Source organism: Anser brachyrhynchus (genome assembly GCF_964034855.1).
Source record: "Anser brachyrhynchus genome assembly, chromosome: 1".
In the NCBI taxonomy this organism is placed as follows: Eukaryota; Metazoa; Chordata; class Aves; order Anseriformes; family Anatidae; genus Anser; species Anser brachyrhynchus.
This window is the reverse complement of record NC_137694.1, coordinates 27,965,852-27,993,295: the sequence shown is the minus strand read 5'-3', so window position 1 is coordinate 27,993,295 and position 27,444 is coordinate 27,965,852. Positions and strand designations below refer to the sequence as shown.

Below are 27,444 nucleotides of genomic sequence, written 5' to 3'. Positions count from 1 at the left end.
TTCGGTAAAGAAGTACTTCCTAACATCCAACCTAAAACTCCCCTGTCGCAACTTTCGCCCATTCCCCCTTGTTCTGTCACCAGGCACGTGGGAGAACAGACCAACCCCCACCTCGCTACAGCCTCCTTTAATGTACCTATAGAGAGCGATAAGGTCGCCCCTGAGCCTCCTCTTCTCCAGGCTGAACAAGCCCAGCTCCCTCAGCCTCTCCTCGTAAGACTTGTTCTCCAGACCCCTCACCAGCTTGGTCGCCCTTCTCTGGACTCGCTCGAGCACGTCCATGTCCTTCCTGTAGCGAGGGGCCCAAAACTGAACACAGTACTCGAGGTGCGGCCTCACCAGAGCCGAGTACAGGGGCACAATCACTTCCCTAGACCTGCTGGCCACACTGCTTCTTATACAGGCCAGGATGCTGTTGGCCTTCTTGGCCACCTGGGCACACTGCTGGCTCATATTCAGCCGACTATCAACCAATACTCCCAGGTCCTTCTCGGCCAGGCAGCTTCCTAACCACTCATCTCCCAGCCTGTAGCTCTGCTTGGGGTTGTTGTGCCCCAGGTGCAGGACCCGGCACTTGGCCTTGTTGAACTTCATACAGTTGACCTCAGCCCATCGCTCCAGCCTATCCAGATCCTTCTGCAGAGCCTTCCTGCCCTCGAACAGATCGACACATGCACTTAGCTTGGTGTTATCTGCAGACTTACTGAGGGTGCACTGGACGCCCTCATCCAGATCATCGATAAAGATATTAAAGAGGACCGGCCCCAGTACCGAGCCCTGGGGGACACCACTAGTGACCGGCCTCCAACCAGATTTGACTCCATTCACCACAACTCTCTGGGCCCGGCTATCCAGCCAGTTTCTAACCCAGCGAAGCGTACGCCAGTCCAAGCCCCGAGCAGCCAGTTTCTTGAGGAGAATGTTGTGGGGAATGGTGTCAAAAGCCTTACTGAGGTCAAGGTAAACCACATCCACAGCCTTTCCCTCATCCACCAAGCGCGTCACTTTGTCATAGAAGGAGATCAGGTTCGTCAAGCAGGACCTGCCTTTCATAAACCCATGCTGACTGGGCCTGATCGCCTGCTTGCCCTGCAAGTGCCGCATGATGACCCTCAAGATAATCTGCTCCATGAGCTTTCCTGGCACTGAGGTCAAACTGACAGGCCTATAGTTCCCCGGGTCTGCCCTGCGGCCCTTCTTATAGACGGGCGTCACATTGGCTAGCCGCCAGTCAACTGGGACCTCCCCCGATAGCCAGGACTGCCGATAAATGATGGAAAGCGGCTCGGCCAGCTCCTCCGCCAGTTCTTTCAGTACCCTCGGGTGCATCTCATCCGGCCCCATCGACTTGCGCACATCCAAGCTCTGTAGCAGGTCGCCAACCATTTCCTCATGGATAGCGAAGGCCACATCCTGCTCCCTATCCCCTTCCACCAGCTCAAGGCACTGGGTATCCAGAGAACAACCGGTATTGCCGCTAAAGACTGAGGCAAAGGCGGCATTAAGCACCTCAGCCTTTTCCTCATCCTTAGTAACTAGGTTTCCCCTCGCATCCAGTAAAGGATGGAGATTCTCCTTAGTCCTCCGTTTCGTGTTGATATATTTGTAAAAGGATTTTTTGTTGTCTTTAACGGCATTAGCCAGGTTGAGCTCCAGATGATCTTTGGCCTTTCTAATTTTCTCCCTGCACAGCCTCGCTACATCCTTGTAGTCCTCCTCAGTGGCCCGCCCTTTTTTCCAAAGATTATAAACCCTCTTTTTTCTGCTAAGCACAAGCCGCAACTCTCTGTTGAGCCAGGCCGGTCTTCTTCCACGCCGGCTCGTCTTTGGACACGTGGGGACGGACCGCTCCTGTGCCATCACGATTTCCTTCTTGAGGAGCGCCCAGCCTTCCTGGACTCCTCTGCCCTTCAGAACCGTCTCCCAAGGGACTCAGCCAACCAGCGTCCTGAGCAGCTCAAAGTCAGCCCTCCGGAAGTCCAATACAGCAGTTTTACTGGTCCCGTTCCTGGCCTCGCCAAGAATAGAGAACTCTAGCATTTCGTGGTCACTCTGCCCAAGACAGTTTCGGACCACCACATCTCCCAACAGTCCTTCTCTGTTTGTGAAGAGAAGGTCTAGCGGGGCACCACCCCTGGTAGGTTCACTGACCAGCTGCGTCAGGAAGCTATCTTCCACGCTCTCCAGAAACCTCCTAGACTGCTTTCTCTGTGCCGTGTTGTGTTTCCAGGATATGTCCGGGAAGTTGAAGTCCCCCACGAGGACAAGCGCTGACGATTTTGCAACTTCTGTCAGTTGCCTATAAAACTCCTCATCCGTCTCCTCATCCTGGTTCGGCAGTCTGTAACAGACCCCTTGCCGGCCTTCCCGCGGATCCTAACCCACAGGGATTCAACCTTACCATTCCCAGCCTGGAGTTCCACAACATCAAAAGATTCTCTAATGTAGAGAGCCACGCCACCACCCCCTCTGTGCTGCCTGTCCCTCCTGAAGAGCCGATAGCCAGGCATTGCAGCACTCCAGTCGTGGGAGCGGCCCCACCACGTCTCCGTGATGGCAACCAAGTCGTAGCCTGCCTGCTGCACGATGGCTTCCAGCTCCTCCTGTTTGTTACCCATGCTGCGTGCATTAGTGTAGATGCACTTCAGTATACTTGGTATACGCTAAGTAATGCTCCCCCTCCCTGCCCAATTCCAGAACTGAAGATGAATGTACTTCAGACTATCACGTAACATCTCATGCGATACTGTGAACTACCCCTAGCGGAGCAAACTGTTCACACCATTGCACTACTGAGAACAAGATTAAGGGCTAATGTTCATCAAAAAGTTGTTTGGTTTCCTTTCAAAAAATAGTTATTTGTTATTGAACTAATTCAACAGACATCCAAACCAATTAAATAGATATCCACTGGTTAGCCTTTTGCCAAAACCAAACTTCCAAAGATCTGCTAGTGCTCCTCTTAACAAGTCAGCAGAGGCTAAGCGATAAGTGGATATAAAGATCAGCTAGCCTTCTCCTTATTTGGACTAAAGGTAAGGAAGGCATGGAGAACGTCTATGAGAACTATCACTATAGTACCCTTTCTAGAAATAGAGAGCATCCACTTTAAATGTCTTGAGTGCAATGTCTCTTGTACGTGATGTTTATATAAAACACATATTCCAGATCTTAGGTAGATTCCTAAACGCTAATACATCTTTTTCTTTTTGGCAGCTTGGTTGAGCTCTGCACTTAGAATGCAAGCTCATAGTTCAAGCATACCAATGATATCATTTCTTTAGTGAGGTTATTCATGTGCTTAAAATGATAGGCTTCATTTCATCATTGAACTAAGCAGAGTGCAGGAAAGAATCAAATGTGTTAGTAGCTAGATCATCTCTTGTACCTGCTGATTCACCACCACTGTTTAAATCAGCAGTGGTTGTAAGATTCAGCAACAAAGGTAATTTTAAAATGTTTCCTATTTCTCCTGTGTTGTATTTGTTTTTATCTCATCTTATTTTCATATCAGGTGCAAAACATATTCATATCAAAGTGACCATGGCTGCTTTGTGCAGACATCATGGTTCAGCCTAATTTTACTCCAAATGCATGTTTAAATTTCCCTAAATATTAGTGAAACTCTTGCTTAGCATGTACTGCCTTTCACATATTTACAAAGTGATCCCTCATTTTTCTTCTTTTTTTTTCTATATATATATATTTTTATTCCAACAAATGGTTACAAGACACCATCTGTTATTTTTTATGTACTATAGACATGTTAACCCTAGAAACTTTTCACATTCATCTACGTTTAAACTCATTGGGAGGAAGGAACATGGCAATCAGTGTTTAACCCTTCTTATTTGGACTAAGATTTTGATGATATTTGTAAATAAATACATATTACCTATCTGAAGATAGGTAATTTGAAGAGGAAATATTGATTTATGATAAATCTCTAACAGTTTTGTTCCAGAAATTTTCTGGAAATGTAAGGTCTGGTTATGCAAGTTATATACAGTAGGTTTGGGGGCCCTTGAAAGGGATGATGTGATCGTGGCTCATAAATTATTTGCAGTATTGGTAATTTTCAGGCATACTTTTGTCAATAAATTCATCTACATGATGTGTAAATTGTGCCAGTGGAATTCAAGAATATAAAATTATTTGTTGTGTGATAGTATACGTGTCAAAATTATATTTGTATGTGGCTGAAATGCAAGATGAGTCATGATTTATACCTTTCATTTAATCTTGGATTCAATTAATTTACATCATCTTTCTTCAAATGCAGAAAAGATCATAACAAATAGAAATAAGCTCAAACAGTTTATGTTAGGCACATCTTGTTTGTAAAACTGACAATAAAAAATATTAAAGAGTAAATTGTTAATACTAATTGTATTAACATTAATCTAAGAAAAACGCAAATACAGGACTATCTTTTACATTTTATGCTTTCTGCTATTAAAAAAAATACATTTATAATAGGCATTTTCAATCACATAGACCGTTTTAATGCAGTGTAACTTAACTATGAATATGTTCTGTAAATTTGGTTTTAAGGCTTGGTTGGTGTTTTTTTTTTTTTTTTTTTTTGGTGAGAACACACTACCTTTGATTTAATTTTTTCTGACACTGTGCCCACTGCACAGTAGAAAAAAAAAAGTGTAATTGTAGTTTTGTCCTTTACAGCACAGGACAAATAAATGTCAAAATCAAATGGTGGTGTCCCCCAAGGGAAAATATACTTCAGTTATGAAATATTCCTCTCCAGCTCCCATTGCTATTCCTGTGAACACCTAGGTGAAGCTGCCTCAGGACCTAATCAGATGCTGCTCATTTGCATATAATAAAAAATCGTGCAATTAGATTTTAGCCTGTTCTGAAGAAAAGCGCCTATCTCTTCAAAACATTCTGGTGTACAACTGGTGCGGCTCTGGCACCGGACGAATGGTTTGAATGGGATAGTTTGACAAGACCTGGTGTGAAATGAACATCTGTTTATATTGGTGGTGGTCTATCAGCTTATTACTGCATTTAATAAACATGTTGGAAGGTGGAGTGGTGCTATTTCCTGATATGTTTCTTGAAAATGCAGTGTATTGATAAACTGTCAGCCTGTCTCAGGAATGATAATAATAACCAAATATACAAAAGAATCACTAAGGAAGTTTGAAGACAAGATGGTTTCAGGGAAAAGACTCTCCTTGGGCATTATTAGCACTCTTAATTGCATTATTACTCAGAGCAAGTGAAACCCATTGCTGTTGGTTTATATGTTGTGCCACTCTGTGATATAAAATCCTCAGCAGTTTGAGACTGCGAATTGTCATCAACTACTTTTATATTCTAGGGATTTGGAAATATCTGGAGTTGCGCTAAATGTTTTTAGTCTTTCCCAAAACTAATGGTGTGATGTACAACTAGTTTGGATTTGGGTACTTTTTTTTTTCTTTCTTTCTTTTTTTTTTTTTTTTTTTTTTAGGAGAGGATATGCCAAGAAAGCTTGTGAGCCAAGTAAGTAAATAGTTAGATAGACAGACAGACAGACTGACATACTCTTTCATACTGTCATAACAATTTTTAGATAATTTTGTTAGGAAATGGGAGGCTGTCTGAGAGGGAAAAGAAAATATTTTGAAATGGTGGAGATCCTGTTTTTGTCTTTCTAAACTAATACATCCTTCTCTTTCAAGCAATTTTATTTTGTAGTGAAGTTTTGTTTTTAAATGTAAAAATAGAAATTGAAATAATTTTCAAATTTCAAAATATTACAGTATGTTCTTCTTAATGACATTCATGAGAGGAAGTCAAAAAATCCTTTTCCCTCACTCTTGTATTTTTCAATGTATGAAATACTATCATTTTCTTGCCATATGAAATCTGTTCTCTGACTCTAGCTATGAAACTAAGTTATTGTCACTGCAAAATTGTATCTTTCTGCATATTCTTCCCTCAACAATTTTGTGCATGAATGGTTTGAGTAAACAGAGGCTGAGAAAATGTGCAAAATAAGAAGTTAGCTATATGGACTCTCCTCTTGCGCAACCAAAGGCTCTGTGGGGTGGGGATATGGAGCAGGAGGGCTGTGAGCAGGCTGTATTGAGACGTAGAACTGACACTGTAGTCTTTCACCCCTTTTGGGAATCTAATTGCGTTCTCTCTCCATTTCTAGTCCAACTGCTATAATTGTAGTAGCACGTTTGCTATCTCTGGGTGAGCAGATGATATGCATTTACACAGAGTGACGCTGAGGAAGTCTTCTGAGAGGCAGCTAACACTGACAGTCAAACTCCTACACACCTGTCAAGCATTTTGCATTAAACTTATATACTTACCCCTCATTCCCTACCCCTCTAGTCCCAAATTGTATCTATCTGTAACACAGATTTAGAAACATATGGGGACTTGGATCTGATAATGTTTTATCGTGGTTTCTCCTACCTACCAGGGACCACTTTCAATGCTAACTGAGCGGGAAGCTGCGTCTCCCTCCCTTGCTGCTCATCATACTGGCTTGCTGCCAGGATGGTGCATCCAGCAGCAAATGAAGAAGACAGAGAGAAAGTTGTGAGAGGAGGTGGGAGGGGGTCCAGTATCAGCAGCCCTGGTTCTCTGCTGCCAAGTAGCTCCTGTGGATGTGCAAAGACTAGCACAGGTGTAGTCATGTGTCAGTAGACATCAGAGCAGAAAAAGAGTGAAGATATAGCAGCAGCGGTAAAAAGCTGATATGGTAGGCAGAAGATACAATAAGCACAGATAGAATAACCATGTGTCGTTGAATTGGGCCTTTGGTGTCTTTAAATGCACATCCTGAAGCTGCAGCAAGGCAGTTAATGAGCTTTCTTTTGCTTTGTGGATTTCCTCATGGATCACAATTCCTTACAGACAAGCAATGCTGGAACCTGTGTCCACTTGCCAGTGTGTGTTCAGGTTCTGGGACCATACTGTGACCAGCCAGAGTAAAAACCACAAACCACATACAATTTGATGTTGATTCCTCTGTGTCAGTGGTGTCACTCAACAAATCCACTCTTACTGACTTGTGCAACTCCTTAATCTAGATATAGCTGACATTGAAGTTTTACTAGAAACTTGTGGTTTAATTTGCTAGGCAGCTAAGCATCACACAACCATTTGCTCACTCTCTCCTCCAACCCCCAGTGAGACAGGGAAGAGAATTGGGAAAAAAATGTAAATTTGTGGGTTGAGATAAAAACAGTTTAATAGGACAGCAAAGGAAGGGATAATAATAATTAATAATAATTATTAATAATAATAATAATAAAAGAATGCACAAAACAAGTGATGCACAACACAATTGCTCACCTCACACTGGCTGATGCCCAAGCAATGGCAGCCCCTGCCCCAGGCCAACTGCCCCCAGTTTTATTGTTCAGCATGATGCCATATGGTATGGGATACCCCTTTGGGCAGCCTGGGCCAGCTATCCTGGATATGTCCCCTCCCTGCTTCTTCTGCATCCCCAGCCTCCTCGCTCACAGGGTAGCACAAGAAACTGAAAAGTCCTTGGCCTAGTGCAAGCACTGCTCAGCAATGACTAAAACATTGGTGTGTTATTGACATTATTTTCCTCCTAAATCCAAAACATGGCATCACACCAGTGACTATGAAGAAAATTAACTCTATCCCAGCCAAAACCAGGACAAAACTTTTGTATGAGCTTATTCTCCCAAGACCTTAAGGTGCCCATTTTCTGAATAGTTATGTCAACAAACTTCATTAGAGGGTAAAAAAAAAAGAGAAAAAAGAAAAAGAAGATATTATAGACATTAAGAAAATTTTCAGAAAAGAAGCTACGACTTAAATGAGATGTTTCAAAATAATGAGGTTACTTAAGTCTTTTTAAATTTCTTATTTTGAGATGTAAATTTATGGCTACCATTTCCCCTCATGTTTCCTAATCCTGTCATTTTTTTTAACTTTGCTTTTGTGCATAATCATTTCCTTATTTGCTTGTAATGCATTTCATAGACACTGGTGTTGCTGCAATATTACTGTTTTTTCCCCTTTTCCCAGCTTGTATCTCTTCTGCTTCCCATTATGACCTATGAGGGCTTAGGTCCCACAGTCTTCTTTGCCTATTTATTTAAATGTTCACCAAAATATGTAGCGTTAACTCTTAAAGACAAAACATTAGATTTAAAATCAACATCCAGAGAGCTAAATAGCAGAAGTAGAGCTGTTGCTTTTCTGAACCCAGATTTCCATCTGTTTCCAGCCTTAGGCATTGCACCAGTTTACAGTCTGCTAACAGTTGCAGGTTTTCTTCACAACTATGAAAGCTAGAAACAATATTTTTCTTTTAATGGAAATGATTTTATCTGAAAGTTTAGAATATTTAATCTTAGTGTAACATATGGGTTATATAAGTATATGAAGCAGGTCCATTTGGCCCAATGCCTTAAAGCATAACTGGATGTTTGACATCACTGCATAATTTTATGCAGTGATGTAAATCAGAAAATGTGCACACAGGTAATTCAGCATCTACAATTGTACTACATGAGAAAGGTTACATTTGATTATGTAGCTGTAAGGTCTCCATTTACTTATTAGTTGCAGAAAAAATGGCAAAGATGGGTGAAAGCTTTGAAATGCTCCTGAAAAAAAAGCAGAGTCTTACTATTCATGCCCTGCCAGACAGGCATAAAAGTGATGGAAAATCATTCAAGGGTAGATAAACCACAGAAAATACTAGGAGCAGGATTGCACACTGGCTTTGTCTTGTTTTCTCCAAATTATTGCTACCAAAAGTTTTCTGGTTTTCTGGTTGCTCTGGCTGAAAGATGATTACACTTACTGGCATTGCTGACAAGAGAAATGTGCCTAGTAGGCAAAGATGTTGAAGCCTGACTCTAGCGTCTTGGAGGAGACACCATGTATTACTACAATTACAGGTTTCTAACTAGGGCTTGGGCAAGTGGACTATAGATACAACATCTGAATCTTTCAGCTTTCTGTGCTCCCACTCCTGGGCTACCACAGGGAGAAAGGGGAACACAGTTGTGCCCAGTTTCCAATACAGGTAGAAAGACTGTGAAAACAGGCCTATCTCTTTGCTTCATTCTGGTAGTCACAGCTCAACTGCATGTAACTGTCTTAGTTAGTGGTAACAGGACAGGTAAAGGAGGGCACAGACTGCTTGCTATTTACCTAGCATCTACTAGCACTAGACTGCTTGCTCATCGTAGACTACAAAGTCATGGGTTCTACATGAGCTAGCACTGAACTGAGCTTACTCAAATCCAAGGTGAATTCAGTTCTATAGGGTGACTTCTCTTTCCTGAAGGGTATTTATCGGCTACATAATTATTTCCTTTAATGTTCATTTTTGTAGGAAAAGAATATTGGCGGGGCAGATTGACAGATGTTGCAGATGAACTTTTTCCTGTGGACCAGTAACTGTGAAAACTTGCTGAAAAACCTGTCCCTGATTAATGAGTGCTTAGTTGTGGTTGTGGTGATGCCAACTCTCAGTACTCCTGCACTGCAGGATTCATTTCAGAGCTGATCCTTGCACCTGTGTGGGCTAGCAGCCTCACATGTTCCAGTATGGGCAAGGCTGCCCCAGCTGGGTCAGGGCTTTCCTCTGTACTCCCAGTGCTGTTTTCTTGCAGTGAGTCATCACTGAGCCTTTGAGGCACATCTGATATGCTTTGGCAGCAACTATCCTTGTTCCTATCTCTTGAATTTAAGAGGCAAACAAAATCACATTGCTTTGTAATGCTTAGGAAATGTTTCCATAAAAAAGATTATTTATTTATTTATTTATTTATTTTTGAGGGGGGAGATGGGAACAAATGCATGTTGCCTGACTTTGTCATGTACAGACCCATTTCTCAAAGGCGTTGCTGTAATGGTGAGGAGCTGACACAGACAGATTTACTGGAAGTTATTCATGTAAATTCTAGTTCAGTTCTTTTCATGAGCAGAGACTATGTGGTCCTCTTCATCCTGGAAAATCCATTTTTTCTGAAAGCCTCTATTGTACTAAATGCAGTAGAGATTAAAAGCACTAGCTACTTTATTCAAAACATGTTTCCCTTAAATTACAACAGGTTACTTTGCAGCCAGACATCTGAAAGCCATGTGCTAAATAAACTGTACATTATGTAGAAAAGGGTGTTAAAAATCCCCTGAAGTTGTAGAAATATGAGAGGCAGAGAGGAAGAATATGATTTTGGCAACTGCAGTCAGTACATTGAGGCTAAACTGAGCTTTGTCTCTGTAGTTCCTCTAGCAAGGAAGACAGATGTCTTGAATGTGGTTCAAGTATATTGCAAACATGAGCTGCTTAAGGAGGAGGTCATTGATGATGGCAGACAGTATTGTAAAACTGTGTTTATGTTCCAGATAGGGAGTTGGAGGCCGAGTACCTTATATGCACATATATTCTGGTACATTTTCAAATGGTTTAATTACTGAGGCTTAGTGTTTTCTCACACTACACCACAGAAAAGGTTTGAAAGTAACAAATGACAGAGTCAGTGTGCACATTTTGCTCCCTTGGATTCCTATAAAGCACTTTATAGCAACCGTTACAGCTATAGGGTAAGTCTACTACTATGGGAACAGTGAGCTTACATCAACTAATTTTGACAATTCTTCTGGTAAATTACTGGATGTTTGATATTTATATTAATTCAATTGATATGCCTGTTTTTTGCAACTGTATTATTTGTCCAGAAAAATAGAGAGCTCCACCATCAGCATGAGTGAAATAATTTTATCACACAAGATAACACTATAAGATGGTGCACATGTTGAGAAGAACAGTGTGGCATGGCCAGTTCTGTGCAGAGTACTCTAATTTCTAAAAATCGTCTCGGTTTTCAAGCACTTTACTTGAACAAGAAGATTTAATTTATTTGTTATTTTACGAAGCATTTTTATGTGTAGAAAAAGTGCTACTTGTTTGCACTTGCTGGTTATGTGGCATCCTTACATGATTTCATGCTTTGCTGATGGAAAATTAGACCCTTGTGTATTACAAAAGAATAGAAGATAGCTATAGAATCAGGATGCGATTGCCTCAGGACATTCTGTTGACAGCTAGAAATATATACAGACAAAGCAATGTCACTGGATGCTAATGTGAACTATACAAGCTGATGAGTACTGTAAATCCCTGTAAAAAGAGGAATCTATACCCTTTTATTTTGTGGACATTTGCCTTTAAAATTACCTCTAATGACACTTCTATAATTTTGTTATATATAATAATTGCTAAGATTTTATAATTACAGACATGTAAAAGCATATATATATATTATTATTTTTGCTAATATATCTATATTCGGATAACATATTAACCTTCGGTTGTTTACTAAACCTTTGCTTCATGTTTAAGGTGAAACTGTTATCATTTTAAAGGGGAAATTTGACTGTATAAGAAATGCCAGACAGACCAGTATTGCGCTGGAGAAATAGGGCTCAGTTTTTGAAACTAAAGCAAGATGCATGAAATTAACCCTAATATTACAGGATCTTTCACAGCCTTTTTGTGTTTTCCACATCATCCCCTATAATCAGCCTACATGTTCTGTATAGACCACATCTCAGTAAAGAAAAAAAAAATTGTAGGAATTTATTTCTGTTGAGCCAAATCTATCATTCCCAATAGATTACAGAACTGTATCATCCCCGAGTTGCAACTATTTGTTCTACTGCTTCCATTTTCTGAAAGGCTCTCTTAACAACCCAGTACAAGTAAAGCTGTTTTGATATTTCCTGTTTCAATTCACCTTTCTTATTTGTTTAATCTTTAAAAATATACCAGAAGTATAAGAGGACTGCAACAACAATACAGTAGCTATGTACAAATCTCCATCTTCCCTGTCTATACTAGTGTGATAACACTTTGGACATCAAATATTTATCCTAATTACAATTCTGCTCCAATCTGAATATATTTTATGCCAGCAATACTGTTTCTGAGAAAAGAAAAAGATAATTTTCCTCTCAGATACATTGCTGTTCAGGCAGAGTGACTCTGGACTTAGCAGCTGTACCTTGGAGCAATAATGGGCAACAGCGGGCTCATGAAAACGTGCAGTTTTGATTCAAACTACTCAAACTAATTTGCTTATGGGTTTATTATTTAATCTTTTTCTTAGTTCATGAATACAGTCTTTGTTTTCTAGGTAACTATTTACTCAAGCTGATAGTTTTATCTCACTAATTTATTCTTTATGTGTAATCAGATGTCTCTCACTACAGAAAGTGCAACATCTCTATATATCTTATAGACCCAAAGTTTTCCCCAGAATATGTGAGAACTATATGTTCCACATTTGAAGGAAACCTTTAAATTTGGAAAGAGTTCAAATATGAACTTGCCAAGTGGCTAGCAAATATATTGTCTGTTCTTCTCATTTGGAAACAATTATGGGACTAAAATTTCATATACATCAAATGTCATATGCATGTTTATAAAGATAATTAAAGGCCAGTAAAAATTACAGTTGTATGAGCCTGATTGATTGATGTAAGAATTTAGAAAGGAGGAACACAGACACTGGAAGATTAAAGTCTGTATAGTAAGTAGTAAATCTAAACAGTAAACAGGATCAGGTATGAAAGGCTCTACAAAGCAAAACTATTAGAATTTCTTGAGCATGGGAAAGGAGAAATATTTTTTATATTCTAATTTTTGTATTTTAAAAGTGTTTTACAAGCCTTCATTATGTTAGGCTGTTAGAGTATCTAAATATTTGTTAAGAGACAGACAAGAATAATTTTAGTAAAAATGTCTACAAGACAATAGGTAGAAATTATTATTATTATTATTATTAGCCATAAGAAAGGCTAGCAATGGATTCATAGATTAAACTCTGGCCCTGTATTATGTAATATAGTTATTAATAAATTACAGTTTAAAATATATAATAAATGAACAGAAGATTGCTATAGAATCAGGATATGATTGCCTCAGGGGTAGTGTAAAGCAATGAAGCAAACTTTGCAGAAAATTAGTAAAGCTTGTGAGGAATTTCACAAAGACCTACTTAAAGTAGGCAATAGGAAACAGTGTGGCAAGCCAAGCTCAATAAGCATAATTTCAGAAACCTTGAAAACTTAGTGGACAGCTTAGGGAAGTTATCTACTCAGTGTATGATTGTCATTGAAAAGGAAAACAAATGTTTGTATTCAGTGAGATGGAGAAGGAATAGAAAACTTTCTAGTACCATTATATGAAATGAACTTATGACTGTCTGAAATACTGTGTAGGGTCATTGCTGATCTTTGAGAGATTTGGAAAAAGGCACTGAGAAACAGGAAGGGAATATTAAAACTGTGCAATGGAAAATAAGTGTTGTTTACTTTAGAGACCAGAATGAGAGAGAAAAAATTAGAGTGAGACAAAAGAATGAAGGTAAATGAGGACGGTCTGTTCTTGTCTTGTAAAGCAGGAGAGTGCTCAAAACTGAATGGTGGTGAGTTCAAACACAGTAGATAGAAATATGTCTTCACACAGATACAGATTGATCTAAGCAGCTGATTTTCCACTTGATGTCAGGGAGGTCATAAATTCAATAGAATTCCAGTAGGAGATGGAAATTTATCTGAATAACAAATGTATCCCAACTAGTACCATTTAATCAGAAAGGGGGAAGGAAAAAGGGGAAAGGAAAAAGGGGAAAGGGAAGGGAAGGAACCTAAACCATACTTCAGAAAAATCCAGTCTTGGAAAGCATATAAAGCCTTTAGCTTCAGACTTTATACTAATCTTTAGCTATTTGGAATAAAGATGTAATTTTCCTGGGGACAGATGGCCTGCTCTCTAACTGAAGTGGAATTTCTCATCCTTCTTCCTGAGGAGACATCGTGTTGATTACTGTCAGGTAGCAAGGGTTGCAGTAAAAAGAAGGTATTGTCTTGTAGGGTGGTATCTAGTAAGACATTTCCTGTGTTTCTGCTAAATTCTCCCTAGCTGAGGAGCCAGCCTTAGCTATACTGCTTGGAGTAATGCTGCTGTGGCTAACCACTACTAGCCATTTCTAAGCCTATTTACACATGCTGTTCTGTGCTCCCATTGCAGAAGAGGGGAAAAAATCTGGGCAAGTGTAGCCATGGTTACCAGTACAGGGAATGGACAGATTTCCAATATTCTAATACCAATTGATGCTTTTACACAGAAAGTAATGGAAATCTGTTGGGCAAATTCATCCTAATGCCCAGTTTTTCCAAGCTGGTAGTCACCTAGCCATTGAGAATTACTTGCATGTACTTCCACTTGTGCTATGTAATACTAGTATTTTCATTCCTCTCTGGGAGGCCCTTGTTGCAGATCAGGACATGAGCAAATTGAATGTGTAGAAGTGCATTAATAAATAAATTTTAGTTGTACTGCTTTTGTTTTATATAGTACTTCATTAACAGAAACCATATTTCTTCCCAAATTCCCACTTCCTGTTTTTCTCCTCCTTTCCATGCTTTCTATCCTGTAATTCATCAACAAGCACTTCATGATACTGTTATAAATAATTAACTGTGGTGTGGAACAAAGTTATTTCATACCATACACAGTAGCTCTATTTTAAAAGAATGATCAGCTGTAAAACACTTATATTAGACAGTGGCAGAAATAAGGTTGACTCCGCATACACAAGCATTGTGTTACCTTTCTACTCAAATAAAACTAAAATATAAATGAAATTCAAATAAATTTAAAGAAAAAAAAATCTACACTACTCCAACTAAGTCTCTTTCAAGTTGGTATTCCTTACATAGCCAGACTCTGAAATGAGTAAGAGTTTAGAACCAAATTTTATTTTATGAACATAGAAATATTGGGAGAGGTTTATATCTGTATGTGAGTATCTCTAGAGTCATAAAATACTAGGAATGCTTTTATAAACCAGTAGATGGTAATTTACTAGCTGCAGTTTTTAAAGTATAACCTTTAGAACAAATGGGGTGATGTTTACTCCCCCTTTACTCTTTTAATATTCATTGTTTTCATCTCATTGTAAGGAAGTGAGTAATGGCAACACTCACTTTCAACCCATCTCTTCTAGATAAGGAAGCCATTTCTGAAGTTATTTGTGAATCACCTCAAACAATATGTTATATAAAATAATATAAATTTATATAAAAATGTGCCATCTGAAAATTGGTGACTCTAGCCCCAAATTCTAGCTTAATATTTTTATGTCCTTACTTGTTATTTACCAAATATCTTTGGTTGTTATTATTAAATTAACTTGTAATTAGTATCATATTATTGCTATTCAAAAGCTCAGAGTCTTTGCTTGCGATAAATTCATAGACTTCCAAGGAAATGCATCACAGATATATCTTTTGTTATAATTTCCTTTTGTGTATGTCTGTGTGTGTGTAAAATATAAAGATAAAATGCTAGAGTTCAAATTGTTGTTGGGAGAAGGAAGATTTTGTGTATCTATGTAGTGAGAGTATTGTGTCAAATTAAATGCTGGAAGATGGAAGGCTACTGGATTTTTTCCTTTTCATCCAGGATACTGACAGTGTTCCTAACCCTGCCTCTTAAATCTGGAAGATATGGTGACAAGGACCTATTTAAATTAAATAGCTGAATTTGTGACTTGCTCATATTAGGTGAAAAGTGTTACCTATATTCATAAATGGCCCAGGGCCAAATTCAGCCCATACATATGCCCCTTTCCAGACCACTGAATGCTTCTGAAATCAGAACATGGCCATCACACTTGATAAATTGTAAATGGATGCAAACCTTCATATCCTGTGTGCAGTTATGCATTCTTAAAGCACAAAATGAGCTGAACACTGGACAGAGCATTCACCCCTGGAGCCACTAAGAAGACATATGGCATAATCCAAGGCAGGTGTTTGTAAATCCAAAAGATCACATTAGACCCCTTAGGCTACAATCTGAATGACAGCAGTGGGATTTTGTAGTTTACCTAGGACCCTAAATTAAGTTGTCACCCTTAATTTGTGGGAGATATCCTACCACGGGCAAAAGCAAGTTAGAAACTTTTCCTTGTTGTGCAAGTTGAATTATTTTCCAGTTACTGAAGTCTACATTTTCCTGTAAATGTATCTGTTTAAAATGTCTTTTAACTTTTGGTTAAGTAACTTTGTCTGCTGTCAAGTATTGTTGGTTTTTTAAATCATAACTATTTATTTATTTATTTATTTAGCATTTGGAGAAAAGAAGTAGGTGTACAGCGAACAGCCAGTGGCTATGGGATTGCCTGGGACATCCACACATCCTTTTCCAGACTGATCACCTGAACACATGCTGTATTATGAACACCTTTGATTGATGAATTCGGATCAGCTTTGGCAGATGTATATTCTAAAGGAGTAGATTAATACATATAAACCGTGGAGCTTAGCAGAAAGTACTGCTCAACATAGTAAACTGCCAACTTTATCATCTTTAAGTAAAAAATACAGTTTTTCTTCCCAACAAAGACTTTTTATAAAAGCAATAAGGTAACTGCATGAAGTGTGCTTATCATGATATAATCACACCCCAGGGGGAATGAGAGGTGCTCGGCTGCACCTCATGCTTTGTAATGACCCAGGGGTGTGATTATCTTATGATAACCACACTCCCTGTCATGCCTTATTGCTTATATATTCCACATGTCATAATGAATCCTGAAGCACTTTCTAGGTCTCGTAGCAAAGGCAATGACTTTGAAGTATAGGAAGTAGTCAGATTTTCTAGGTACATACAGATTAATATTGTATACATTAGGAGGAATTATGAATGACTACTTATCTGTACTAGCCAGGCCATAGTTTTTAACTGTTTCTGGGTTCTTTAGGTTTCATGTGGTATTTTATGGGAATATGCTTAAATTGTTCTCTGTAAAGTGCAGCACAAGGACCGTGAAAGTTGGACCAACATCTTTCAGGACTATGGGGAAGATAGCAGTTATGACAGAACCAGCGCACACTTTCCTGTTAGGACGATATTTTAAAATTATACAGAAATATAACAATCTGATTTTACCACAGAAATCTTTGTTCATTTGCATGCTACTTAAACTATTAAAGCAACTTCAGGTAAAAAAAATCTGCACCTTGATATGCCAGATTTTGGCAGGAGATAGAAAAGGAGCTTTAGAGACCTGTATTTAAAACACTGACTGAATATCCCATCAATCTCCTTTACTGAAGCTGTAAGAAAGAATTGTGGGTTATTTGGAAATATCTATTAAAAAAAAAAAAAACAACAAAAAAAAACACACTACACTTTAATAATAAAAATAGTAATAAATCCTAATTAAAATGAATGGGGTTAATAACAGGTCCATAAGGAACTGGGAGATCAAGAGGTTTCTGAATTCACAATTAGGGGCCGACATAAAAGACAACAGGATAATAAACTAAGCAATTATCTTTGATATACCTTATGGTATAATAGCACCACAGGGTGAATCTGCACCTCAGGGAATGGGATTCTCAGTAACTTTGCAACCTTGTTAATCTGATGTATATAGCAGTCAACATTTAAATACTACTCCACTTGGCAGGAAAATCTACGGTACTGTTTTCTGCCTGTCATTGTAAACTGGTTGATAAAGATGATGGCCTATCATTATGACCACTGATGGGTTGATTCATTGTAAGCTTAGTCTCTGAGATCAGCTAAGTTAACTGCAGGTCACTGCAAAGAATTGTGTGTGTCTAAAATAAAGCTTATTTAGCTCCATAGTTCACAAGTGGAGTACTACTGATTACCATAAAGGTCAGACATGCACATTTTAACTGGTGGTAATGAGTAGTTTTAAAGATGTTTGAGTCTTTTCCTAATCTTTCCATGTCACAAGGCTTCTATTGTTATGCACCAAAGAATGTGCCTTTAATTGTACCATTTGCCCTATTGTATCTTGATCATAGAGTGGGCTGTGTGATGTTACTGGTGATAAACGCCTACCACATGTCCTAATAATTACTAGCCTTCAGTAAATCGCATAGTGAAGTAACACAGAAGTCTGGTAAAACAAAAGGCTCCAAAAAGTTGAAAGCAATATTTAAATAGTTTCGTGTACTATACTAAATAGCACTAAATGTGAAGTGTCTGAAAGCAGGGTATAAAAAATAAATAACTTTCAATTCTGATTAATAAAAAATTATTTGACAACAGGAAACATTAAAAAAAATAAAGTTGTATTGTCCAATTAACTTCCTATAAATGTTCGGATAGATTTAAGTGGAAGATTGAAGAGTGGGAACCATCCATCAACAAAATTAATGTTTGTGGCAATTATTTTTATAATTAAAGATATTATTTTGGAGTTTCATGTGGAATGAGGTTTTCAAGCAGAAACATGCTAACCAAACTTACGCTTTGCAAAGGATATGCAATTTCACAGTTTCACATGTAGGAGATTTGAGCAATTAGTTCCTCTAATATTTCATAAGAGCTGTGTGAAAAGATAAGTTCAAATAGTTCAAAATGGTGATAAACATAAATATTACAACGGATATAAAATACTACCTCTTCGTGCATGTTTAGAAGAAAAAGAAATAGAGAAATCTAACAGTTCTTAAAGTGTTAGGTGTGATCAGTTCAACACCATTGTAAAAATTGTAAAATAATGCAGTAGCTTCAGTTATTTTAAATATTGATTATTTAAAATGCTGTGAATTTAACCTTGTACTTTGCATTTTCATGGAGTTGATTCAAAGATCTGAAGACTGAATTTCTGTAACTGAGAAACTTGATTATGAGGACAGAAGTACTTGTTCATTTTTCTCTATAAACTATTAGGAGTAATGTTTAGCAAATCTAACAAACTTAAAGGATCTGATGCTGAATTCAGCAAAATGCTGAACTATTTTAATAAAGTATCAAAATTTCTTGATTATTATCATCAAATGCCCTCAACATTCAGAGTGGTCCTGAAGCTCTCAGATTACTGAAGTACAAAAGCTACATTGGGAAGGTCTCAGTAGTCAGTCAGCAGTAAAAACTGCTCTGATGTTTTCACTACACCGGGTCTTTTCCCAATGACTGACTTAATCTTCACATTTGATGGAGCAGATCAAATGCAACATTCTGAAAACAAGTTATTTGTATTTTGTGTTATTTTGTATAAAACATTATGAAATTATTTGAGAAATGTTGAAGAGTTGATCATGTCTCCTTTCTTTCATAAACAAAGACCAATTTCTTACCTACATAAACACATACATTTTTAAATAGGTATGCCCCCAGCACATGTTAAAATCAAGCATAAAGTCTGGTCTACTTATCCAAGATTTAATTTAATTGTAACTAGCCAGCAGAGTTGATGCTACTAAATGTATTGGGTTTTGTTTGTTTGTTTGTTTTGTTTTCCCAATATGGATTTTTAGCTGCACTGCTCATTTTAGAGGAGAGTTCTCCAGATCAGTGGCATTAAGTGTCAGAGAAGCATTGGACAGCCATGACAGCACATTATAATAGTCATCTTGGAGTATTTTAGGAAGAAACAACACCGATCAACTGACAAATATATTGTGTTTATTGCGATGTAAAAATTATTTATCTATGAAAATTAAAAACTGTTAAGTTCCTGAAAAGAAAAAAGCACATCTTTCAAGGCTGTGGGTCTTTAATGTAGTTATTTATAATCTCCTGAAATAATGCATTCCCAATTCCCCTTCACTCTCTATCAGATAAAAACCAAACAATGTCATCAGTGGCTCCACAGAGGTGAGAAATTTTACAAGCTAATGTGTTTGATCAGAGTATAGTGTGCCACAGTATCATGTCTGAGTTGTTCAGTTACAAATACCAATGAAGAGCTCCTTACAAAGTAGAGAGGTCCCTTGTCTTTGCATTTTTTTTCCTTAATCTTAAAAGGGTTTTCTATTTTTTTTTTTTGTTATCGTTATTCTCCACATCTTATTTATTTATTTATTTATTTCCAGAGAGGAGTCTTTTGTTTTTTCTTGTATTTGCCAAATTTAAATTTTCTTTAACTCCTTTATAATTCTTTTGTAGCATTCCAGTCAAACAATAGGCAAAAATGCAAACCTAAGTGGAATAAATGAAACTTTTCTGAATTCTTTTACAAGCAAAAATTCTCTTAGATGAAACCGTCTGGGTTCATATACCTCTACCTGGTATATAAATGTCCTGAAACCAAATAAGAAAAAAGGAAAAAATGAGTTGACTTGTTTTCTGTTGGATTGCATTTTTTTCAAGCATATCAAAGTCAAATGAATAGCAAATTGAGAAGAATTCACTTATGGTTAGAAATGCAGTGATACTCATAACTACATAATTGTGTAAATCTGTCCTTATTTATGTGAACTTCTTGTAAGATTTACTTCAGGGTATAACCTGTGAAGTGTTAATGATCTTACACTTGCAGTCCTGACTGTCATATCAAATTATAATAATGTTGGGTTTATTTTTCAAGTAGTTGGAACAAGGATTAAACTTTTTTTAGACCTACTACTAAGCAGTTCATTAAATGGGTTAGAATTATTCCTGATTATTAAAATTAGTAATCTGTTATCAATTGTTGAAGTATATGATGCTTCTGCTAATAAGGATTTAGGTGCATTTTAATATTGTTATACCTAAAAGTATTTTCTTAAGTTATACTGCGATTAAAGAAATGTCAATTTAACAAGAATCAAATCTATTAAAAGTAAATTTAAGATAAAAAAAGATAAATTTAACAACCTATCAGCTATTTCTCTTCCTCAGGAATGAACCTTTATGTTATTTTTTTCAAATCATTTTGCTTGTGTTTACATGTGTGTTTTCATATGCCCTAAATAGAAGTGTGCGGCTATGCAAATAATGACGTATTTTTAATCATGATTATTAAAGTTTATGATTCTTTTTCTCTTCCCATAGAATACTTCTGTTCAATGGCTACAGTATAGCTGTTCTAAATCTACTCAAGTGGGTGAAGCATTAACCTTTTTTTTTTTTTTTCTGAAATGCATTTTAGTACAGTGGGAAAATTATGAATTTAGTTATTTATTACACTGTTGAGAAGAGATTACTGATTTTCATTCATTTTATATTTTTACATTGATTGTGCACCAGGAAAAAAATTATCTGAAAACATGTTCTTCAGTTTACTCAGGACAGGAATGACAATCTTAGCAAGTAAAACCACTTTTCTTTAAATTTTGTTGGTTTTTTTGTTGTTGTTTTTTGTTCAAGGAAATAGATATCCTCTATTTTATTGTAAGTGGTCTCCTGAAGGAATAATTTAGAGCCTGATGAGGGTATAAGAGCAAATATATTGACAGACTACTAGTTTTCCTATGACTTTATGTAGTACTTTTCCTTTCCCTTGCTGAATGCAGCCTTTGCTCCCTACCTGGCACTCTCTGACTGCCAGAGGAGGAAGGCAACATACAACCTTCTGTTGTATCATCCCCTTTTTACATCTTTCAGTCTTCTTCCTGGAAAAATGTGGGTAGGATATAAAACTGTCAGAAGAAGCCTTGACCACTTTGTATTTTATTTGAGGAAGAGAAGCAGGTTGTAATTTGTACTTAGAAATTATTCATAAAATTACAAATAAATTTATAATTTGGTAATACAAATATAATTTTTTTTTTTAATCCTCTTAAAAATGTCCTCAGCTTATTTCTTCAGTCTCTGTCCTTACAAGTAAGATATTGACTTGTTTGAGTGTGTGCCGAGTTGAGCAATGAACCTAGTAAAGGGGCTGGAAAACCAGAGTAATGCTGAGTGATTGAGGGAACTGGAGTTGTTTAGTCTGGAGAAAAGGAGGCTCATCACTCTCTATAATCACGTGAAGGGAGGTTGCAGAAAGGAAGATGTTAGTCTCTTTTCTCAGGCAGCAAGTGATAGGACATGAGGAAATCGTCTGAAGTTACGCCAGGGGAGGTTGTAGATTGGACATTAGGAAGAATTTCTTTACAGAGAATGGTCAAGCATTGGAACAGTCTGCCCAGGGTAATGGTGGAGTCCCCATCCCTGGAGCTATTTAAGACACTTGTGGACATAGAGACATAGAATCATGAAGACCTCCAAGATCATCTGGTCCAACCGTCCCCCTAACACCAATATTACACACTAAACCATGTCCCTAAGTACCACATCCAACCTTTCCTTAAATACTCCCAGGGATGGTGGTAACTCCACCACTTCCCTTGGCAACCCATTCCTACTCCTTCTGAGAAGAAAATTTCTCCTAATTTCCAACCTGAACCTCCCCTGGTGCAACTTGAGGCCATTCTCTCTTATTGTCTGCGAGAAGAAGCCAACCCCCAGCTTCCTTTCAGGAAGTTGTAGAGAGCAATAAGGTCTCCCCTGAGCCTCCTCTTCTCCAGACTAAGGGACATGGTTTAGTGATGGGATTCAGTAGTTCAGGTTGACAGGTTGATTATATTGGATTTCTCACCTGTTTGCATGGACACAGAGCAACAGCTCAAGTTTGCATAACAGTTTTCTCAGCTAAATGAGTTCTGTATTCATGAAGAAGCTGATGGTGACTTTATGTAGGACAGATTCATAGCTTTGCAGTTGCTCTGGCAATATACTAGCTTTGGGCAGTATACTAGCTCAGGATGTATGGATGTGTCATTTTCTGGGAAGGACAAAAGAACAAATAAAAAATATTTATTCTTTTTTTACCTCAAGTAAAAGTATCTATATGCTCTTGTAGCCAACTTGGAATTTATTCCCACCAAGGACCTATGTGTGTATATATGTACATACCGATTGGCAGCTGACCTTTGGATAAGAACTTTTGTGAAGCTGAGGTGCCAGAGGGAAGGGAGTTTCTGGGTCTGTGTGCATGCAATCATATCACCTCAAGTGACTGAGTGTCCTCTGAGAAGGCAAGTGATTATTAATGACGGTAGGAAGCTCTTCCTTACTGCTAATGGTATGGATTAATTGCCATTTTAGTGTCCATTCAAACAGAAATGAAAATGGTGGATATCTGCCTTTTTAAAGCCAAGTGTGCACAGTTTGTTTTTTTTTTTTTTTTTTTTTTTTTAGCTCTGAGTGTATGCCCTTTATATAGTTGATAACCAAAAGCTTATGTGCACACAGCTTAAATTGCTTTTGCAAGACACCTTTAAAAAGAAAAAAATACTAGGAAAATGTGTCTAAGAAATGTCCAACCCCTTTGTTGTCACAATATATGAAGAAGGTACTGTGAGCTCTTATTAAGGACAACAGAAAGTCTATCTCAATGGGATCCTGTTAAATAAGTAGGATATGCTTAGATGCTTGATGATGCAGGTATAGGATGTAATAGAAATATGCGTCCAGAGATCCCCAATGTAGAAATATAGCTTATTTTACTGATTTCTGAAGACACTTAGAAGAAAAAGAAATATGCATTTATGGTCTAATATTTATTCTGGTTTTATCAGTGAAGCTATTTACAACCCTTTGGGGCTGAGCTGACCCACAGCAGAGAGGACCAGCCCCAAACCCTTTGCCTCATCCAGAGGTTCCTCAAGAGGTCCAGGAAGCCCAAAGTGGAGCTGTGGCTGGCTAGAAGCCTGTCAGTTGGGTCTTCAACTCTAATTCACACAATTTATATACAGACAATGAAGTTATTATTGTAATTCCTAGAGGAATCCTGGAATAAGAGTGTTTCTCTTTTGTGTTTATGCAGAAGTGTACCTCCAGTACATTTCTGTTTCCACATACCTATTTGTAAACCCTGGACACAGATACTGCTTTCTTACAACAGTTCACAGAATCTGCCAGATTCTCTTCCATAAGATTTTAAAAATTCTTTTGAGGTCTTTCAATGGTACGATGACAATTATTGCTGGTTAAAAGTAAATGTATTCCTTACTGTTCACTTGCAACCATGCTATAAATCATGATTTTAATATATTTTGTTAAATGTGGTGAGATCTAAGTCTACAGCATTAAAAAATATTTTACTGCTCTTTGTGCTTGAGGCATTTTTAGCAAGCTAAGAGATCTTTACAGGCATTGACAAGTTGTATAGTGTCTGTAGAGAAATGATTTAGAATGAAGAAAATATATTTTTAATATACCATAATAAAGAAAGATTTTTGCTGCGAATTAATAAAATTAATATTTAATAAAATCTCTACCTTATTTTGTTTATGCAGCTTCTGTCTCTTTCTGTCAGTTTTGTCGATTGCTCAGTGCTATTACCAGTCAAAATGCATAAAAGTGATTTTTTTTTTTTTAGAAAACTTGCAATTGATCAAAGCACACTTCTTTTACAAACCTCTCAAAATTCAGAATACTGGTGGTAAGATGTGGCGTGCGTTTTGTTTTTTTTAAAGACAATTTTCTTTTTAATGTTTTAGCAATTCTTTTGTGGCACTGTACAAAATGATACAGAGCATCTGACATCAAAATCAGCAATACAGATTGCCTTTAAATATAAAGAATGTGTTGCCTGTGTCTGGGAGCTGGTTATGTCTCACATATAACAGAAGGCACCTTTTGTTCTTTAGTTAATTAGCTCATTATACTGTAGGTACATAATTCTTTCTAAAGAAGCAAACTCATTTGAACAGGAATCACAAAAAAGTTATGGATGATAAATTCAGACAGTGCAAAAATGTTAAAGATGTTGACTTTCCATGAAAAATGCATGTGGTAGCATGAAAGAATTTAAGCTTGTGGAACCAATGCTTCTGTAATGTTTTAATTCCTATCTGTAGAAAGACTTTCTATTGTTTGTAAATAAAAAGGAAATATTTCACTGTGGCACTTCCATCTGTTACCCTAACAATAAGTGAAGTCATGCAGTTAATCACAGCATTTTCTAAAAAAGGATTTAAACTTGAGGCTCTGCTCTTATATCCCCATGCAGTTATAAAACACTTACCCACCAAGAACAACTGATTCTGACTGTTAGTGTTGTGTTTTAATTCCAGTATGGGCTAGTTCAGAACTCAAAGGCATGGGTTTCCTACTGAGTGCTGAGATCTGCTGCCAGGGATGGCTGCTGTCCAAGGAAACGTGCTACCTTTTAAAGAAAATGTTCTCGGGTGAAAGAATGTCAAGACTGCAGAAACTGTTTGCTCGCAACATTATTTAGTAAAATGTAATCTTCCAAGTATTTAATTTAAGCATGCTATCAAACATCAAAATAATGGGTAAAGAAAAACCTTGAATCTGGCTTGATGGCTCAGAACTCTAATCCTTCCTAGCACCAGTGGTCTGCTCTTCTGAGGACTGTGATTCAAATCAGCATACAGTGCCCTGAGCTGGGAACCAGGCTAACAGGGCCAGCCCTGCAAGGCATATTTCAACTTAGGCTGCTCAATAAAAGCTGCTTTTACGAATTTCAACTTTGGCTATTTATTTTTATTATTATTATTATTATATTTTTATTTTTTAAATTATTATTATTTCAGTATTTTTTTTTTATGGATATCTGTTGATTTTCCCTAGGGAAGGAATTCTGGAGTAACAGTGGCACATACCAGGAAATCTAGGGTCATCATATTTATCTAGACAATAGTCTATTTTGGAAACATAATGGCTATGGGGATTTTTTACTGATGGGTTTACTCAGTCATCTGGTCTAAGCATCCCTAGTGGTGATGTAGAGTCAGTAAAATGTTACATTCATTATAGAGAATTCCTGAGGAAATCTGAAAAAAATGTTCAAAGGCAAACAGCAGTTTAAAGAATGTCACTGACACTTCATACTGCTTCACAGAGTGGGAGCTGCTGCAGTGAAAACATCAGTTATGTGAAGTCTACCTGGAATTAAGTGAGGGAAATTGCTTCCTTTAAAAAAGAAAAAAGTTATACACAAAGTATATAAACTTTTCCCCATGATCAACAAACATAAATTTGGGAAAGGGGATGTGTTTTAAAATATGTATATGATTACTTACTCTGCAGCTACCTTACGTTTGGAAACTTCACTTTCACAAAGAAATGTAGTGTATATGAATTAAGGGCAAATATTTCAGCAAATGAAAAATGTGGAAAGATCTTTGTACTTCTGTGTGTAGATTCACTCCTATTCCAACCCTAAAAAGGAAGCCCCCTCTGCTGGCTCAGACGGTATATTACTTTATTCCTTTAAACTGTGGTCCCTACAAACTACTACGCAAATTGCTGTGACTTAGGTTCCTGATGTTCATTTCTGCTCTGCAGGGATCACTTTGCTGCTCTAAGTAGTACCAATACAATTTTACAAATATGCCTTTTAATTTCTCCACTTTAAGGTAACAATGCCACTGGTAAGACACAATCAAAAGTTTGATGAATTATATTTAAATTAGTTTTGTGGTTCTGTACAAGCAGATGGAACAACTTATATTAAAATCTCCTACTGAAGGATTTGTTTTATTGATTTGCAAAATGTGTAACCTTGAACAGAGGTACATGAAGGTTTTTGGAAACTTCTCTAAACGTAAAGGTACAAAATCTGGGTAGGCAAAATTGCAATTTCAACAGAATGGAACCTGTGCAGATTATTTCACTAGTTTCTGGGAATGAATGAGTTAATTTTTACATTGCACACTTCACATATAATTACTTTTCTGCTGTTATTGAAAGTACAACATGACTGCTCCATATGTTTCCACTGGGTTCTGCTACCAGCGTATTATTCTTTTCATACTTTGTGTGTATTTTTTTTAATATAAAAAAAAAAATATCAAGTGATTTTCATATGTATTCCATATGAGCTGCTGCATCGGATTGTACTGTTCATATCAAAAGAGCCCAATGGAATACGCTGGAACATATCATAAGAACAGGTATATTTCAGAGTGAAATACAAAATGGACAGGGCCAGATAATACAAAGGCTGTTCTATTCCTTTCTAGTAGCTTTTTGCCAGCAATGACCTTCTCTTGGCTTACCCTTCTCTGATAGAACTGAATTATATAACACCACATGGTGGCATATATTTTCAAATTGTGTCCTAAATGAGGAATAAAAGGGCTTGATCCAGGACAGCACTGGAGCACACGCCTCAGAACCGACTGTGAGTGCATATGTCTGTGCTCAGGTGGATGGAGCTCTTGAGCGTTAGAGGTTGCTCAGCCTAGTTTCCAAAGAGATTTCATCTGTTCAAGGTAGCTTTGCTGAATGCTATAAAGTACATTTTGAAATAATGGTAATAGGACTTCTTGAGTTTCTCCCGTCATTGAGAGAATCTATCAAACAAATGAATGGTGGTAGACAGGGAATCTAAGCTTGAATTTTTTTTTTTCTGAGATATATTTGGAGCACAAACTGAAAGAGGAAAGTCTTTGATGCCGTCAGTTTGATGGCAGACCTTACTGCTGTAGTCAGTGCCTGGGCTGAGGGGTGTGCCATTGCACTAGAGCTTCCTTGTCCGCAGCCCCAGCTTCCCAGGATGGAAACCACTGCTGGGAGGGAGGGAAAGAAAACTGTGAACATCTGCCGCTCATCCTGAAATGTGGTCAGAGTGCACAGCTGGACCATGGAGCTTGAATCTTTTGGCATATAACCTTTTCTTCCTCCCATGTGAAGTGATTAGTACCTAA

General features: G+C 37.6%; 1 long non-coding RNA gene across 2 annotated transcripts in view; it reads left to right on the top strand.

The window, feature by feature from the left end:
* The window catches only part of LOC308176546, a 46,578-nt gene extending 22,901 nt beyond the window's left edge, over positions 1 to 23,677 (top strand). For both annotated transcript variants that reach the window (XR_013938362.1, XR_013938363.1), the window contains one exon: positions 16,161 to 23,677. This is a non-coding gene — a long non-coding RNA (uncharacterized lncRNA). The remainder of the gene's footprint in view (positions 1 to 16,160) is intronic.
* Positions 23,678 to 27,444: the final 3,767 nt, after the last annotated feature.